We start from the raw sequence: 20204 nt of genomic DNA, 5'->3' as shown, positions 1-20204 counted from the left end.
GTGGACATGCTAGTTCAAATTAGCAAAACGCTAATTCGAACTAGTTTTTTAGTCTGGATGCGTTAGTTCGAATTAGCTTAGTTCGAATTAAGTAATTCGAACTAAGTTAGTTTGAATTAGCGCTGTAGTGTAGACATACCCCCTTTGACTACCCTTACTCCTCAGGAAAACAGTACAACCGACATCAGCTGGAGTGCCACTCTCAGTTCAAATTAGCTTGTCTTCACTAGACCTGCTAATTCGAACCCTGTGAGATTAACAGGAGCAGCTTTGATCTTCTTTGTAGTGTAGACATACCCATACTGTTTTCTCCACAGGGCCTCTGTTTGATTTGCAAAGAATAGGCCTGTTTTGGAATGTTTATGCATGGACCGCAAGCCAGTCAGGGCCATATTCATATGGTAGCAAAGGCCGTCAACCACATGCTGCTATGGAGGATCGTCAGTCTGGAGAAAGAGGACGCCACCATGGGCTTCCCCAACTACTGGGGGGCCAAAGATGTCACATACAGTATCATCCTGGCCCCCCGACCACTGTGCCTTGAACTTCATGAACTAAAATGGGTACTTCTCCATGGTGTTGCAGGCCCACATGGATCACAAGGGACACTTCTCCAACATCAACAGGCTGGAAAAGGAGCATGACGCCCTCATCTTCAGGAACTTCTGCATGTTCTGAAAGATGTACACCAGAACTTTTTTCCCTAACTGAACCATCAGAGTCAGGGAGGTGGATATATACCTATCATCCTGGGAGATGATGCTCCCCTGGCTCATGAAACCCTACATGGGCAGCCTGGCCCCCTCCAAGGAGCACTTCAGTGCCAGGCTGTGCAGGAGCTCCATGGTCTTTGAATGTGCATTTGGCCATTTAAAGGGGAGGTTCCAGGAGTCTCCTCACCCATCTAGACCTTAGCAAGTGCAACATCCTCTTCATGGCGGCGGCTTGTTGTGTGCGCCACAAACTCTGTGAAAGAAGTGGAAGTTTTTCTGCCAGAGTGGGGAGTTGAGGCTGACTATCTGGCCAGGGAATTTGAGCAGCCAGACACCAGTGCCATTTGGAGAGCACATCAATAAAGCTGTGCTCATCAGAGAGGCCATGAATGAGAGTTATTGTGCAAGGCCAGTTGTGAGACTCTACCCCTGTGCCTCTCCACAAGGGGCCCTGCAGTCCTTCTCTGTGCCTTTTCTCCCTCACCCCTCCCCTACCACCTCTCCTTCCCCCTCCCTGAAGACCAAATAATAGACATGTTTGTTGTGAAAACAGGTCTGTTTATTGGGAGGGGGGACATAGAACAGGGGAAGGACTGGAATGGAGGAGAGCAGAGGGGGACTCAGGGTTGGGTCTGGGAATGGTGCCTGCCTCAGGGTAGTCAGGAGACTTTGGCTGCTCAAGAGGTCCCACTGCCCTGAGTTCTGGAGCCTCGGCGGCCCCTGAGGAGACTATGAGGGAAAGCCATGGGAGGGGTGGCCCACTCCATGCATAAGACCATGTGCTCAATCACCAAGGTGAGAGAGGAGCACATGGCCTCATGCTGGCATGCCAGCTGGTCTCAGGCAGCCATCCTTTGCTCCTGGTCAGCCTGGCGCTCCTTCCAGTTGGCAGCCCAATTCTATCACTCATCCTTGAACCCCAGATGAGAGGCTGCAGGCAGGCCATCTGCTCCCTCATGAGCTCCTTCTGGCTGCATTTCCTCCTGCAGATCTTGGAATGGAAGGTGGGAGACACGCCAAGCTCACAGCTGGCCCAACTGTGGGAAAAAAAAAAGTTACAAAGGCAGTCATCACTGGAGACACTGTGTATGAAGCCTAGCCCTAATCTCTGAGCCAACACAAAAAGTCTTGGTTAAGAAAATGGCGATGTGCTTTGAGCAAAGCCATATGTTGCCTAGACACTGGGAACCCTCCTGCCAGGGCATGGACATCCCAGGGGAGCATCACAACACCCATTGTGCCAGCCAGGCCAGGAGCTTGTGGGTTGCAGGATGGGATGCGGAGGCTCAGATTCCTACTGTGTCCCGCACACATCGGGTGTGGCACTGGCAGCATCCCATGGACAGAGAATGTCTATCACTACCCGGGTGGGGTGAGGGAGGGAAAGAGAGGTGCATTGGGGGAGGCGTGTCTGAGCAGAAGACACCACTTGCTGGAGAGTGTGATATTGGATTCCCACCCCTTCCTCTGTTTGACAGGTTCCCATGCATGAGATCAGCCTCCTCTGCATTGCCATGCTTCACTGGGAGCCAGGACCGGACAAAGGGGTGGGCTAGCCGGGCAACTGCCCAGGGTGCCAACCTACAGGGGGCACCCGGTTCCCGGCAGGCTGCAGCGGCCGCCCAGGGCGGGGTCCGTGTTAACCCCCGCAGCACCGGCCAGCAGCACCCTTCCCTCTGTGGCTGCAGGGCCCTGCACAGCCAGGTGCAGCCCGCCCCGGGGGAAACCCCGGGCTGTGCACCATCAGCAGTGGCCAGGCCAACTGGGCAGTGCATGTGCCATGCATCCATCTATGCGCCCTAGGGGCGGGCCCGCGCATGTGCCGTGCGCCCCGGGAGTGGGGCCGCGCATGTGCCATGCGCCTGGCAGTGGGACTGCGTGCCCCAGGGATGGCGCCACGCACCTGGGGCCCGGGGCACCAAATGGCTCGGGCCGGCCCTGCTGGGAGCAGATGCTGCTTGAGTGCAGGCATGAGCCTGTGCCATGTGCAGCTCTGCTGTGTGGTTCCATGACCCCAGCCTCCTTAGTGGTGGCTTGTCGTGGGAAGATGTCTCACCACAGAAGCTGGAATAAAGCAGGCCTCTCCAGGAACCTTGGGAGAAGGATGGAGAGGTTCCTGTGTGACAGCGTCATGGGGCTGAGTGCTCTGGACTGACGCTCCATCATTCACTCATGTGAACAGGCTGTTGTGCAACCCCCAGGCCAAGTTGGCCAAGTGAGATACACGCAGCCCTTCACAGACCATTGCCTTCCCGTGTGTGTGTGTGGGGGGGGAGTTATAGAGCTCACCTGATATGCCTTCGCTGGGTTCCTCTGAAACCTGGGAGCATCCTGGGATGGAGGTACCAGCTACAGGGTGAGGAGCAGCTCCTGGCTGGTGGGCATGGTTGCCTGACTGGCCTCCTCCTCCTCCTCCTCCTCCTCCTCCCCTGCCACCCCGCCCTCCTGGAGGAGGACACCAGGTGCATCCTGGCTGAACTCAGTGATGAGGGACATGACCGGTCCCCTCCCTCTGCCCCCAGAATGGCATTCAGCTGGTTGTAGTACCAGCAGGAGCGTACTGCTGCCCCAGAGCATCCTCTCTGCTCTCTGTCCTTGTGGTAGGGTTCTCTTATTTTCATCTGGCACAGGTTGAGTGTCCAGGCATGCCCTTTGTCAGCCAGGCTGGCAGCAATCTGACCACAGATTTCTGCATTCCTTTTCCTGGTGTGGAGATCCCAGAGGTTGGTCTCCTCCCCACCCAGACCTTGTTGAGGTTCAGGATCTCCACACCAGACCAGGCCGGAGCGCTCCTGCATCCCTGGCAAGTGGTAGCCAAGGGAGCAGCAGAGTGCTGGCAGCCACGGAAGGGACTCATGGAGCATTGGGGTCGCTCACTCCTGCCTCGGTTGCTGCTGACTCTCACGGGACTTTCACAGCTCACCATGTGGGACAAGCCTTCCTTCTGCTGTTGGGACGTTTAAGCTCTGCAGGAGGAGGGGAGCAGTGGAGTTGCCAGGTGTGGCCAGAGCAGTCAGAGCTGCAGCTGCAAGATGCCCCACGAAGCCATTTATTTTGAATTAGCAGCACCAGAGCATTGGCACTAATGCTATTTTGAAGTAACTATTTGGAAATTAGCATTATTCCCTGAGGAAAGGAGGCGTACAGATTTTTTAAATAATCAACCTGTTATTTCAAAATAATGGGCTTGGTAGTGGGGACGATCTGCTTATAAATTCGAACTAAGGGGGGTTATTTTGAAATAACGCCCTAATATAGACCAGAGCCCTGTGAAATCTGGTTTTTTGTGCACTTTAAACACATACTATACAGGTTCCACCAAAGAAATTATTGCATAGTAACTCAATTAGTAAGCACTTTCCATACAATACACTAAATTAGTCAGCCCACATTGAAAAAATAGTCTGTGATCATGCAATTAAAGACCACACCATAATGTATAATAGAGTCAAATTAAGATAGCACAGGCCATTGGGTATTTTGAGATGTTTTTGGGTATTTCTTAACTTTTGCACACTTGCTTTTGAAACCGTCACGTTGCATTAATATAGTTTTTAAAAATGTAATAGAATGATGGGCCCAATTCACTATTGAGCTATTCCCACTTTACTATACAGTAAATCCATCGATATCAACTGAGTACACTGGTATCAAACTGGATCAATCTTGCCTAATAATTGTACAATGTATTAATTTTTGGTAGTACAAAGTTGTGTTTCACCAAACAATGGAATTCCAAGTTCAGTGCTAAGTTTCTCCATCGTAGGATGAAATGCTCTTTTCTGCTCCCTCATTACATTTTCCAGGAAAAACAAAAATCGAGTCAACCTTTGTTTTATAATTGGCAAGTTTTCCAAGATGCTTGTAATTCTCTGCTTCTAAGATCAAAGAGTATGACCAGTATTGCTCAGGGAGCTCTCTTGGACATATCAACTAGCCCCAGATCTACTCAGAAGCTTCATTTAAAATAAATTGAACCATTTAGTACATCTAATTTAAGAATCCCTGGAAGCAGCTTTTCAAGAAAACCACTTAGTCCTAAACCACTTGCTCCCGCCCTACAATCTGCTTTTTTTCACACCACATATCTGGTTCCAAAAACTTCGCCACCCATGGTTTTCCTTTAGGATTTTTATAATTATGTAGCTTCAGCGACTCCTAAAACAGTAAACTTTCAAAATAGCACAGGAGTGAACTGGAATTAAAACAGAAGATGGGAATAAAAGCTATCCACATCATCTTGGAGTCAACTCTGAATTTGGTCTTTGATCATTTACTGTCACTCGAACATCATACTGTCCCAATTAGGCAAAGTGTTTTTATATCATCCAGTAGCACTGAATGGTTAAAAAAACAGTAACTTTCCATAGTAACTTAATATTTTCCCAGCTCATCGAGAGAAGTCACTTGATCTCTTTTGGGCATGACAAGCAGTTCCCAATCCCTAGAGAAGAAATGGCACAGTTTGAAAGATCTCCATACACCCCCAAAAAAATTACAATGCATAGATTTTTTTTGTGTATATATAAAGGTACAATGATAAAGATTAAAAAGGGGTAGATTTACCATACCTATCACATACTCTCCCTAAATATGAACATATAGCATTGGAGACAATCAAATTATTACTCTTCTCTAGGCTGGAATGTTGCAATTTTTGTTTCCCTGTGTATGTTACATCTCTATGTGAAGTTTCCCGTGGCCTAGGAAACCACTGTGATATTGGCAGTATAGTCCTGTTGAGGTGGGCCATCTGGACCAATTTAGACATCCTAGAATGCTAAAAATTAAAAATTATATCTGTACATCTGTGCACACACTACGGATTGTTGCATAGGCTCATTTGGAGGAAATACAATACAATTATTACATGAAATTACTGCTACGGTGTATTGGTCTAAATTTATAGTCCAAAATGTAATCTCTGTTCCATGCTCTCTTCACTTCATTGATAAGTTGTCAGGTGGAGCATTTCTGAAACTTTAATTTAGTTCTAGTTTAAGTTATTTTTCTTGTTTGTACACTTCATGAGAGGATGCTGAAACCTTTATAATCTAGGAATATATTTCCTTGTGAATTTTTGTGCTCTCATTAGCCTAAAAACATGTTTGGCCTATGTGGCAGGTCACTCCCAACTTTCTGGGGTGCTATCTGATGTATTGGGGTACCAATGAGCTTGCCCATTCCACCAGCTTGGGCTCCCTCACCACATCCTGCTGAGCTAGGCCACGAAGCGTCCTCTAGCACAAACAGGTGGGGGTACACCCAACTGCAGAAAGACACAGACAGTGAAATCAGCTCTGCCTGGGAAGATTGAGCTAGGAAATTGCCCAGTACTGAAATGCACACCCCCTTTGGGTGCAAACCCAAAACTGTATTGTCTTTACACTGTACAGAGAACTATACTGTGTAATCTCATGAAAGTCACCCTTGAAATGGAGGAAAATATGCCCCTCACTCCCTCCCCCTTTTATCAATTTTACAAGTGATTTAGAGAAAGCAAAGATAAGTTTATTAACTATAAAAGATAGATTTCATAAAGGGACAAACAGATCAATGCAGATTACTGAGCAAATAAAAACACACAAACTAAGATTAATCACTAAAGAAACTAGTTACAAGTGGTAATTTCTCACTCAAAATGTTGTTTTTGGCATTTGTTTCTCAGACCAGACACCTTTTCCAGTCTGGGTTCAGCTTTTCTTCGTCTCCCCCCCCCCCCCACTTTCATCTTGATTTCTGAGGTGTTTTCACTAGTCATCCTGGAAGGTGGACTAATGATGAAAGATTACTCACATCCCTGCTTTACATAATATTTACATATGGCAGGAATCCTTGGTTTCCCAGTTTGACCCCCTACCCACTCACGGAAAAATACTAGTCATCCAAGATGGAGTGCAGTACCAGGTGACATGATCACATGACCTTATAGTGTTGAAGTAGCCATGAGTCAAAGGTTGTTTGTAGCATTAGGAATTGTCTCAGGATAGTGGGAGACTAGCATCTTTAAAATCTTGGGCTGTGTCTACATTGCAGGCTTCTTGCGCAAGAATGGCTGTTCTTGCGCAAAAACTTGGCAAGCGTCTACACTTGCTGAAGTAAATTTACAGTAATAGCGTCGGAAAACAGGGCTACTTGCTTGAGAGCTCTGACGCTCCGTATCAGGAAGAACCTTCTTGCGCAAGTGTTCTTGCGCAAGAGGGTAGTGTGGACAGGCAGCCAAGAGTTTTTGCACAAAAACTGGCATCTCAGGAAAAAACCCAAGTGGCCACTTGGATGCTCCGTACCCGCACTCACAGCTCCTTACTTTCTGGTTGCCGGACCCCCCCCCCCTTAAAGTCACGCGCAGCCTGCAAACGTTACACAGCAGCAGCAGCACAGCCAGCAGCTCCACCACACAGCTCTGCCCTGCTGCACCCAGGAGCCCAGATGTCTGCTCCACAGGCACCCCTGTGAGCCTGCCCCCTCCTCCCAGCAGCCACCCCAAGGCTCCCAGCAGGCCTGGATAGGTACCAAGCGACATGCCCCTTCCTGGTCCCAGGCTGAGGTGGAGGCCTTGTTGGACCTGTGGGCAGAAGAGGAAGCCCTCCACGACCCCCGTGCCTGTCACCACAATGTGGACATTTTCAGCCCCATAACCCAGGTGCTCTCGGACCAGGGACATCCATCCCGGACCCTTAAACAGGTCCGGGCCAAGGTCAAGGAGCTGCGCCTGGGCTATATGTCCAGGCCAATGAGGGCGAGGGGGCAGGAGCCGACACCTGCCCCCACTATGACTGCCTCCATGCCATCCCAGGCAAGACACAATCCCAGGACCCTCGGTGCCAGTGGACACTGGCCTGCGCCCCCCAGTGACCAGGTCACCTGACGCGGAGGAAGAGGAAGACCTGCCCACCGGGTCCAGGTCCAAGGATGAAGGTGACGACCGCAGCAGCACCATCACCCTGCTCCTGGAGCCAGTACTTAGCAGCCAGGACGTCCCCCAGGCTCCATCCAAGGCCAGTGAAGGATCTTCCGGAGAGTGTTGTGCTTCTCACTTGCAAGAGCGGGGGGAGCCGGGTGCCCAGAGGGGAGAGGGAGGGAGCATCACTCAGGCACTTCGAGCCGCATGCTGTGTAACAGTACACAGCACGTGCAACCTCGGGCAGCCTCACTGTGGCATGTGGACGCAGCAGGCAGCTCCAGGGCACACCTGGGACCCTGCTGCTCACACACGTCCTGCCCAGGGGAGAGGAGGGATGTCTGCTGGAAGCAGCCAGGGCCCCAAGAGCTCAGGCCAGACCCCACACCTCCCAAAGGGTGCTGCACACAGATAGCATGCGGCCATGCCTGGCCTTGCAACACAGCAGCTGCTCCTGGGAAAACCGCAGTGAGCCAGCCCTGTGAGCACAGCCCCCAAGGAGCCCTCAGCTGCTCCCGGCTCCTAGGCTGCCCCCAAGAGAAGCCCCTCAATGTGGTCACGCACTTTCCTGGGCTACTTGTCTGAGGACTAGTGGGAGAGGGAGCGGGGAAGTGGCCAGCCTGGGCCTATGGCCACTTGAGTTTTGCTGCAAGGACGGTATACTCCCTAGTTGCCCTGGCTCCGTCTCCGAGGACATCAATTGACAGTGGTTCGAGAACCCAGACCTTATGTGCCACACTTGCTCCCAGGCAATGTGGGGATGTGTACACATGACTACAGCATCACTAGTGTATGGCTCACACACAGTGACAACAGTCAAAGCTATATGCTCTACCCTGGGGAGGGAGCGTGCACAGTGCAATGCAGACACACATAACACAAGAACATAAGAATGGCCAGACTGGGTCAGACCCAAGGTCCATCTAACCCAGTATCCTGTCTGCCAACAGGGGCCAGTGCCAGGTGCCCCAGAGGAGATGGACCAAAGACAATGATCGAGTAATTTGTCTCCTGCCATCTATCTCTGGCCTATGACAAACAGAGGCCAGGGACACCATTCCTTATCCCCTAACTAATAGCCTGTTATGGACCTCACCTCCATGAATTTATCGAACTCTTTTTTAACTCTGTTATAGTCCTAGCCTTCACAGCCTCCCCTGGCAAGGAATTCCACAGGTTGACACACCACATGCCAAGAGGCCAGGAAACAGACAAGGGGTCTTCATTCACAGTGCTGTCTCCCAAGGATTACAATCCATAGAGGATCACTTTACTGCAGGGAGTCCTTTACGCGAACACACACACAAGGGACCTATTGGGCCCAAGCCACAGTTGTGTGGTGTTGCCTGAGGCTCAGGGCGGAGGACATGGGGCTCAGGCACAGTGTGGACAGGGCTTCCTGACCGCCTCATCATTTTCTGTGTTCTCTGGAGCAGGACCACCCAGGAGCGAGGGAACCGCCATCCCTGCAGCAGCAGCACCACCAACCTCCCAGACACTAGTCCAGCAGGCCAGGCAGTGGGACCAGCTCCTCCAGCGGCATGTGCAGGCCGTTGAAAGGATCGAGGCTGCGGTCAGCAGAAAGATCGAGGCTGACCTGGAGTGGCGGCAGCAGGTGTGGGGGTAGTTCCTCCAGAGGTGCAACCTGATGTGCAACACGAGGCGATTACCACTTGCTTCAACCTCCTGCCCTCCCTGCCATGCCCATGCCCCCTCTAGCTGCCCCTGCCATGCCCCCTCCTGCTGCACCCTGTCCTGCCCACATCCCCATCCTGTCTGCCCCAACTCGGCCTGAAGAACGGCAAGGCCTGCCAGTAATAGCTCCCCCTCCCAGTTGAGAGCCCCTTCTTCTTCCCCCTCCCAGGTCAGAATTCTTGCACAAAATGGTTCTTGCGCAAGAAGCCTGCAGTGTAGACGTAACCCTATTGTTCCCCCTAACGATCCATCTAGGCTGATTGCATTTGGTCTGGTGGGCATCCCCCGGGTATAAAACACTGTTGTAACAGGTACCCAGACAATACTCCCAACTTCAAATTCAAAAATGATACACATATATCAATAGAATAATCCCTTTCAGTACAGGCAGTCCCCGGGTTACGTACAAGATAGGGACTGTAGGTTTGTTCTTAAGTTGAATCTGTATGTAAGTCGGAACTGGCGTCAGCCGCTGCTGAAACTGATCAGTTTCAACCGCGGCTGAATCTGGATGCCAGTTCTGACTTACATACAGATTCAACTTAAGAAACCCAGGCGTCCCCAAGTCAGCTGCTGCTGAAACTGATCAGCGGCTGATTCCAGGAAGCCTGGGGCAGAGCAGCTGGGGTGCTGCTGGGTTGCTCCAGTAGCGCGGCTCCTCGGCGCTACTGGAGCAACCCAGCAGCACCCCAGCTGCTCTGCCCCAGGCGTCCTGATTCAGCCGCTGCTGAAACTGACCAGCAGCATCTGAATCAGGACGCCTGGGGCAGAGCAGCTGGGGTGCTGCTGGGTTGGTCCGGAGCGGCGCTGCGGGACCTACCCGGCAGCCCCCAGCTGCTCTACCCCAGGGGTAGGCAAGAAAAGCCTGGTCTGCTGGGGGGGGGGCACTAGCTGTACCCCCCCCCCCCCAGCAGACCAGGGAGACGGGGGTGGCAGGACCTCCACGGCTTTGCTCCGTCTCCCTGGTCTGCTGACCTGGGAGACGCGGAGCAAAGCCGCAGAGCACGTGGGCAGCGGGACAGTCCAGGCGCGCCGCGGCTGTCCCACTGCTGGCGTGCTCCGAGGCTTTGCTCCCCATCTCCCTGGTCTGCTGGTCAGACCAGGGAGACGGGGAGCAAAGCCGCGGAGCACGCCCGCAGGGGGACAGCTCAAGCGCGCCCGGGCTGTCCCGCTGCGGGCGTGCTCCGCGGCTTTGCTCCTGTCCCCCTGGTCTGCTGGGGGGGCCCAGCAAAGCCGCTGGACCCCCCCCCCCAGCAGACCAGGGACACCAGAGCAAAGCCGCCGCCTGGGCAGCTTTGCTCGTTTGCCCGGGAGCAAAGCCACCCAGGCGGCGGCTTTGCTCTGGTGTCCCTGGTCTGCTGGGGGGGGTCCAGCAGCTTTGCTGGACCCCCCCAAGCAGACCAGGGAGACCGGGAGAAGCTTTTCTCGCCCCGGAGGACACGGGTGGCAACCCGCCGCCCGTAAGCTCCGGGGCGAGAAAAGCCCCGTTCGTAAGTGCGGATCCGACATAAGTCGGATCCGCGTAAGTCGGGGACTGCCTGTAAATCATAATCTTTCCAACAATATCACACAGGACCCATCTTGCATAAAACACATCTTAGTTATGCCAAAAATCATATTATAACAATATTTCCAATAATAATATAGGATGTTGTGTCACAGCCTGATCTCTTGCCCCGCCCCCCCCTCCCCCCACACACACACAGTTTTAACAGTTTTATGCTGGTGTAACTCAGTGCTGGTGTAACTCAGTGCTGGTGTAACTCAGTGCTGGTGTAACTCAGTGCTCAGTTGAAGGCAGTAGAAATACCACAGCATAATACAGGCATGGTAGCTTAGAGATTCAAACTCAATGTCTTATTCCATTTTTTTTAAAACAAAAATAAGAATGGTTCTTAAATAAACAAATTCCTTAGTCCATGACTTAGAAGGACCCCAGACTGAGCCAAAGAAGGAGGCAGATCAGTCTAATGATTGTGAGAGTCATGGTAAACATTAGAATGTTGCCAAAATAAATGAAGACTTTATAAGAAACAGAGAAGGCTCAGAAATGGGCAATGGGAATGATTAGTGGCCTAGGAACATTCTTATATGAAGAAAGATTGGAATAATTTTCAAAAGAAAAGAGACAAGTAAGAGTGGAATTATTTTCAATAGAAAGGGGACAAGTAAGAGGGGACGTTTTAAAAGTAATAAAATAGTATGTGGTATACAGAAGACAAATAGGGATCTTACATTCAACCTCAGTCATAAAACAAGGACATTCAATTGAAGGGGGCATTCAAAGAAATTGAAAGGTGACAGCGAATCCAAACCTGATAAAATACTTTTTCCACAAACTGAAGAATTAGAACGTGAATTCAATAATATGAGCTATCATGGAGATCAAGAGACTAACAGGATTTGGAAAAAAAAAAGATTTGGCTTTTATAGGGATACAAATAATATCCAGAATTTTAATAGTAAATATTTAAAAAATGGAAGAGATAGAAGTCTTCAAACTTGGTGAACAGCAACAGGTGGCAACAATTGCTGGGTTTGTTTCCAGGCCCAACAGGAGTCCAACATGAGGAAATAGGAAGTCAGATCTAAATCTTGCATAGGATGTACTGGAACATGAGTTTGACACATTCAATCCCATCCAAATCAGGTTTGTACACGTGACAGCGTAAAAGCAAATCCCTACTTTCCTTTCATCCATCTGGTGTTTTACAACTGTAAGAATCTGCACATTTCATCCCAGAATTGCATCTGGAATTTTATATAAACTTTTTTTACTGTTTTATAAAATACAAAAAAAGAAGGATCAGAGAAAACAAAGCCAGATTTCTCTCAGTTTCAGTTCTGTGGTTAAACTTGCATAATCAGTGCAGTTAAACCTGAGAAGAATCTAGCCCATCTGCTGTACCAGAAAAAGAAAATAGCAGAGTTTAGCAACTTTGCAATGAAGCAATCAATACAGCAGCACCCAATATACTGCTAAAATTTCAGGGTCTTCATCTCATCTTTATTATCTGCACCTTTGTGAGACTGTAGACTCTACTGACCAAAATTGAGTAACAATCAATAAAATGTGAAAGTAATCACAAGGATTTTGAGAAAACCAGTGTTTCTCTTATTTGAGAAGGAGTAAAGGAAGTAAAAAGGGACAATCTATGTTTCATTTTCGAATATGTAGTCTCAAATACAAATGCAGAAGCAAAGCTACATGGGATCACTGTTGCAGCTCAGTGGAAAACAGAGGTCACAGGAGTGTTTGTAGCATCAGCTATTCACTTACCCAGGCTGATATGAAACCACCACAGTAGCAGGCTAACTTCCAGGTTGCTAAATACATTCCTAGTAGCACCTTCTCTTTAAATTTTGCAGAGATTTTATTCCTTCAGCTCAGTCATAGTAGTAAAACCCCAATTCAACCCCTGCCCCCAACATGCAACCCCTATGGAGGTGCCTCAGCAATAGAGATGACAGAACTCCAGCAGTCGTAGTGAACCGCAGCAAAATGTGACAACTGTAGAGGTCTTCATGTAGACAGGCAAAGAATAGTTAGCAAATTAGCTAACATGAAGGCCATTATATTGTTGGAAGCTATTTTCACAGCTCGTGTCCTATTCTCACTTACTGGAAATAGCACTGTAGAATCTGACACACTGCACAGGCCCAATCAACAGTTCACATATATCAAAAAAGTGAAATGCTATTTTTAATCTTTTAAAATTATGTACAAATAAAATTATTTATACTGGGGTAGCCTCCAGGCCTTAATGTGGAGTGGGGCCCTCCTATGCCAAGCTGTACAACTATGCAGAAAGTCATGGCCTCTATTCTACTCCAAATGGTTTGCAATCTAAACTCCAGAGTAGTTTCAGGATCAGGAAAGTGCAAAGCCACTTTTGCACCCCATGTCCTTTGTCAGCAACAATGTCTTCTCCCTGGATGCTTCTATTGCTCCCAATTTGGATGTTAGAAAGAGAGTTCAAACAAGATAATCCTTGATAAACAGACATGGAGATTAAGGGAGCAATCTCTTACAATACAATAAAATTTCCAGCAGGCCTAAATATGCTATAATTCATTTCTAGTCTTTACAGATTCCCAAAGGAGACAGCTGTAAAAGAGCATGGATTTTTCAGTAAGCAAAGTGAAATTTGACTGAGTGCGGGTCTCAATGAGTCCAATTTAATAGAACTACTCAGCTGAAGATACAACAGAAAAGATGCAAAAACATACCGCTGTGCATTTATCTGGAGACTTATTTACAGTAAATATATGGTTTTAAAATATGCCATATTGCTGCCTGCATATCACTAAACTAAATCTAGTTTAATATAACTTGAAAGCCAGCTGAGTCAACTAAATGTGTAGCTTTTTTGCCGGTATAAATATTCATGAAGTACTGTATCTGTTAATAGGATCAATAAAAGTTCAGCTTAATGGACCACATTAGTCTTGCTAACTAAGGGTCCAGTTCTGCTCCTTCTGAAGTCAATGGGAGTTTTGTCATTGACTTTAGTGGAAGCAGCAGAGGACATTAAAATTCTGAACAGTTAAATTTTCTTGTTTAAGACTTAAAGGAAATTGTTGGATTAAAAGTCACATTTAAATTTACTGACAATGCTTTAAATTGTTGCAAATGAAATATTTTTTCTGACAAGGACATGTTTCATTCTTCTATAACTCAAGTATTTTTTAAAAGTCTCAGAGAGGATAGCTTTGTTAGTCTGTAACTTTAAAACAATGAGTAGTCCTGTGGTACCTTAGGGTATGTCTACATAGCAGCATTATTTCAGAATAACTAACGTTATTCTGAAATAAAGATTGTGTCTGCACAGCAAGCCATTATTTCGAAATAATGGCAAGCTGGAGGACTTCTTACTCTGACTCCTATAACTCTCATTTCACAAGGAGTAAGGGAAGACAACGGAAGAGTGTGTTTCCTTCAGCTTCCCACTGCTTAGACAGTGCCAAAAGCCAAATTAAGCAATTCCTACTTCAGCTACGTGATTGACGTAGCTGTTAGAGACTAACTACATAAATAATTATAGTAACATACGCTATTGTGGGCAATACCCGCTGGGTGCGTCTAGACTGGCAAGATTTTGCGCAAAAGCAAGTGCTTTTGCGCAAAAGCTTGCCAGCTGTCTACACTGGCTGCTTGAATTTGCGCAAGAGCACTGACTTTGTAATGTACAAAATCAGTGCTTCTTGCGCAAATACTTTCACGCTCCCGCTCGGGAAAATGCCCTCTTGCGCAAGAATACTACGCAAGAGGGCCAGTGTGGACAGGAAAGAACTGTTTTGCGCAAAAAAGCCCCGATGGCTAAAATGGCAATCGGGGCTTCCTTGTGCAAAATCACGTCTAGACTGGCCATGGATGCTTTTACGCAAAAGTACTTTTAACGGAAAAACTTTTCCATTAAAAGTATTTCCGCAAAATCATGCCAGTCTAGATGCAGCCACTTAGTGATACTATGTGTATTTGTTAGTCTCTAAGGTGCCACAGACTGCTCAAGTATATTTTGCAGTTCATTAGCTCATAATTTTAAATAAGTATCTTTATGACAGTTGTGCAAAATTAAGGACTAGATTGTTCCTTAAAAGGCAAGTACTCATTTAGGCAAAAGGAATTGCAAGGATTTGAAAGTAACGATGGCTTGAAAACAATACGTCTGGGGCAGGAAATATGAGGGCTTGTCTCCACTATCCGGGGGATTGACACCGCAGCAATCAATCTACCAAACGTTGATTTATTGCGTCTGCTTAATACGATAAATCAATCTCTGAGCATTTTCCTGTCAATGCTGGTACTCCACCAGGATGAGAAGAGTAGCGGACATCAATGGCAGAGCAGCCCTTCTGACCTTACCACACACAAGATGCTGCAGGAAATACGTTGACTTCAGCTACACTTTCTGCGTAGCTGAAGTCACATAGATTAGATCAACAATGGTGTAGAAAAGACCCGAGTCTGTATCAGACACTCGTGTTAAAACAAAAACTATTGGGGAAAATGATCAATTTAAGAGTAGCAGGCCACTGGAACTAGAGTGAGTAAACTACCATAAAAAATGTGCAACCCCTCAAAAAGATCAGCTGCTCTACTGGAGGGCTGGAATATAACTAATCTTGCACCTAACTTGAAAAAAGTGCCAGGGGTAATCCATGGAATCAGAGATCAGCTGATGAAAGCAATAATTAAATTTTAATGACACACCTAGAGAAACACGATGACATGATCTAGTCAGAATGATGGAGCCTTTGTAAAAGAAAAGAATGCTTCCCTGAAGGCATGATCCAAAGAGTCCAGGGAAAGACCCCATTCATTATAGAGAGGTCTAAATCAAGCTCAATAAACTACTGAACTTAACAGTGGATTTAGAAGAACCACTTAACATAATTAATTTGGACTTCAAAAAAGATGTTACCCTTTATATACTGATTCTTTGCTTACCTTGTGTAAGGGGACTGATACCCCTTACTAAAACTCTGTGGGAGTTTTTTGGTTTACCAGCTCCCACTTTTAGAGGGGGAAGGGTTCAGGAGGCTGACAGACCCCAGAGACAATGGAAAGCAGCCAACACTGCAGCTCAGCCTGATTGACAGGTTGGATAGGCCAGTGAGGAAGGGGAGAGGCCAGGCCCCGTCCTCCCTGTGAGCTGGGATTGTTCTGGCTCTCTCTCTGAACAAACAAGCTGTGTGCAGAAGAGATCCTGCAAAGACAGAGAGCTGAAAGAGGAGTACAAGCTGTGTAAAGAAGTCCTGCAGCGACAGAACCAGACACAGACAGGCCAAGCAGTGCAAGCTGTGTGGAGAGACAGTCTTGCAACAGCAGAGCCAGGCATACACACCTCAAGGAGTGCAGACCCTGTGTTGAGCAGCAGACTGGCAGTGCTCAGAGAGCCAAAAGGAACAGAGAAGCAACACAAGGAGCTGGAACTGGCCAAGCAGCACAGCCTGCAGCTGGATGTGGTGAGCAGCTGGGAACTGCAAAGTGTGGGGAGAGGCTCTGGACTGGGAGAGGGGTCTGGCCACTTAGAGCTTGAGGCTGTGTGGTCACTTCCAGAGCAAGCGAGTCCAGCCTGAAGCCCCCCGCCCCCCTGCAGCACATCCAAGACCTCTAAGGGGCCTCTAAGGAAGAGACTGTGGACTGTCCTACACTCTGCAGGCTGCTATTTTGATGTCCCTGTGCTACAGAGCAGGGCTGTGTGTTCTCATTTAACCATTCTCATTGTTTCTTATTCTATTCTCTTTAATCAGTTGATGTTTAATAAATTGTATTTGCTTTGAACCTTATGAAGTGATCACTGGGCCAAGAAGGCCTGCAGTGTAAAGAGAGCACCTCGGAGTGGAGACACCCTAACTCCTGCCCCTAGTGACTACAAGGTCGGGGATTAAGCCCCAGGAAACCTGGGCCCAGCCTTGTTGGGGTTTCGAGGGCTCTGCTACTTAGGAGAGTGGAGGGGGAGCCCTCAGGATCAGGGAGGCCGTGGGGTAAAGGAAGTGGGAGTGGGGACTCAGATCCTTTCGCTGGTCCATTTCACCGGGGTGGTATAGAAGCCAGGAAAGTTCCCCACAATAGCGGGATCATTCCCCCGCTTACACTTGCCTGCGAGAGAATTGAGCAATTTTGTTAGCATCTATCAATAAAGATTAGTCCCTTTTAAAATGCACTCTGTCTCCTTCTGATTGGGCATATCAACATCTCATTCATGGGTTTTAGACGGATCCCAGTATATTAAAAATGCATTTCCACTGGCAAATTTAGTGACTCTTAAAACCACACTGAAACCTATGCCAGTATTCTTGGCACTGTACAGTGGGTGTCTCTCTCTACTTATGGATTTTCTTCCTCTTTTTCTCATACTTTCTTTTAATTGGAAACTGATGGACAAATATGTTCACAAATAAAACATTATTAAATGAAATTCAGAAGGTAGAGAGGAATTAAAGTTACCACACATAAACCATTACCATTATTCTAACATAAAGGTGAGTCAAGCCCACAATCAGGACTACCGGAATAAAGGCAGACTAGCTCACTCTGTTCTTAGCTTTGTTCCTAACTCAAGCTATTGTGTAATTTTACTGTCACAGAAAGGCCAGTTAAGGACAAGTGCAAGATACTCACTCCAGTGAATACATGGGTTATTGGGCACTCCCACAGTCAGCATTCCTCAATGCTCCCAAGAATAATTTATCACACACACTCTCTTCTCTCCTCTATCAATTCATTTCTAAGAGGTATCAGTGACTTGTGCTATTTGAGATGAACATTTGTTTGTTTTTTTGGCAATTCCATAGCATGGTTCCACAATACAATGTGATGATGAGTGACTGATTATAAAATAGTAGCTACTATAATCACACTAATTATCTTTGCATATTTGATTGTATATACAATCAACAGGTCACGTCATACACATTAAGCTTAGAACTTAGCAAACAACTTTTTCATCTAGTAGAAAAGGCCCTCTCCCTCTCCCTTCCCCCCCGCCCCCAGTCTCCCTCACACACACACATAGTGACAAGACCACTGGCCAATGTACTGACTGATATTGACTGAATCTGGAGGAAATTGTCTCCAGACCTCCTCAGTCAGAGATTAATCACAATTCAGTGTGTAAAGACTCTTGGGGTTAGAGAGAACACCTTCCCCCAAGGGAAAAGGTTCTTTAGAGATACCAGTGGCCAAGATTCTCCAGCGTGACTAGGAACTTTTGAGCACCAAACTTGAAACACCTTGAAGAGACGTGATTTTTCAGAATGTGCTGAGCTCCAGGTCTCTTGAAGGTCTTAAGCTGGGCACCTTAAGCACACAAGGATTACTAGTTACTTTTGCAATACTTGGACATTCTGCCTTCCTGAAGAATAGTGTATCCATCAGTGTCATTTTCGGGGGCTGACATATCTGAGCAGCAATAGAACATACTAGCAGTAGACTGCAAGGGATGCTTGGTGGAGTGGGTTAAAGGAAGTATGTGCAGGAATAACAGGTGGCAGAAGTCTCTCAACTGAGGGCCCTGTTGGAATTCAATCCCTTGGAAAGTTTGTCACTGAGTGTGGCCCTATCCAAAGGTACCCAGGGTTGTGAGCACTTTTCTACCACCTGCCCTTAGCATTAGAGCACCTTATATATAATTGACAGGGGTCAATCCTATAGGCAACACTAGTCATCCCCACTCAGGCCATGTGTGCTCTACTACCCAGAAGCAAGCTAGCAATTGGTGCACTCCAATCTCCAAGTCTTACAACATCCCTCTAACATCCAACCCCTTTGATCTCTCAAGGAAACTAATGACAGGTTGCCCACCAGGTGCAACCTTCACAGATCTGTCAGCAGACGGGGTCATAGCTGGTCTGACCTGGTGATCAGAGTCCAAATGCCAGAACCAAAAGTTGAAGCAGAATTCAAGTCAGAGCCAAGGATCGGAACCAGATTATTAGGAGTCAGGGAAGGCAAGAGCGGGGATGGTTCTAAGGCAGGAGCAAGGCTGCAACAAGATGAGACAAAAGGCTGAGCCCAGGGCTGGAGATATGGAAGACCCTGATTCGGTTCCACTGTCCGAGAAGGCAGGCAGTTCTGTGTGCACATGCCTAAGACTACAAGGCCAACTATTATGAAAAATTACAATTTTTTTCGAGCTTTCTCCAGAGAGAGAGAGTTAAAGAGCTTGATGGTACCTCCGAGGGCGGAATTCCCAAATGCATTCTCCTGGTTTTTCAAAGGGGTTTTTGAATTTGGATGGTAGTAGCAACAGCAAGCCAAGGACAGGGAATGTGTGCCCCTGGGGAGTTTTTAAAACAGAAGCATTTAGTGGCAAGGTGTTTTAAAAGTCTCTTGCAAGTCCCTACCTTCTGCGCTCAGAGTACCTGAGCAAGGAACAGTCGTGACAGGAGTCAACAAACATAACAACAAGGGTGTATGCTTGGACTTTCAGAAAACCTTTCACAAGATCCCTCACCAAAGGCTCTTAAGCAAACTCAGCTGTCACTAGATAAGAGGGAAGGTCCTCTCATGGACCTTCAGTAACTGGTTAAAAGGGTTAAAAAAAAAAGCCACAGAGTAGGAATAAATGTCTGCTTTCTGGATGCAGAGAGATAAGTAGAGGGGGCCCCCAGGACTTGTAATAGGACCTGTGATGTTCAACATATTGATAAATAACCTGGAAAAGGTGAGTAGTGAGGTAGCAAAAATTGCATATGATACAGAAGTACTCAAGATAGTCCAAAAGCTGACTGGAAAGAGTTACAAAGGGATCTCACTAAACAGGTAACCGGGCAACAAAATACCGGATAAAATTGATTGCTGTTAAGTGCAAGATAATGCACATGAAAAAAAAATCCACAATATATATATATGAAACGATGGGGTCTAAATTAACTTAACCTCTGAACAAATATCTGGAAGTTATTGTGGATAGTTCGGGGGGGGGGGGGAAGTAGGGGGAAAACGTTCCCTCAATGTGCACAAGCAGTTTAAAAAAAAAAAAAAAAAAAAAAGCTAACCAGTTTGAAATGATTAGGAAATGGATTAAAAAAACCCAGTAAATATCATAATGCCATTATATAAAGCTATGGTACAACCATGTCTGTAATACTGTATGAAGTTCTGGCCATGCCATCTCAAAAGTATGTATATTAGAACAGAAGAAAGTACAGAGAATGGCAACAACAATGATTAAGGACATGAAACAACTTCCATTTAAGGAGTGATTAAAAAGACTGGAACTGTTCAGTTAAGGGTGGAAAAAGATAACTAAAGGGAATACAATAGAGGTTTATAAAATAAAATATTTCTAAAATTATAAAATATTATGTTAAGGGGCACATTCAAATTATGGAAGGGTGGGATCACTTGATGAAGTTGTCAACTAGCAAGTTTAACACAAAAAGAA

The sequence above is a fragment of the Pelodiscus sinensis genome, chromosome 2, assembly GCF_049634645.1.
Source record: "Pelodiscus sinensis isolate JC-2024 chromosome 2, ASM4963464v1, whole genome shotgun sequence".
Taxonomy (NCBI): Eukaryota; Metazoa; Chordata; order Testudines; family Trionychidae; genus Pelodiscus; species Pelodiscus sinensis.
Note: the sequence above shows the minus strand (reverse complement) of the source record.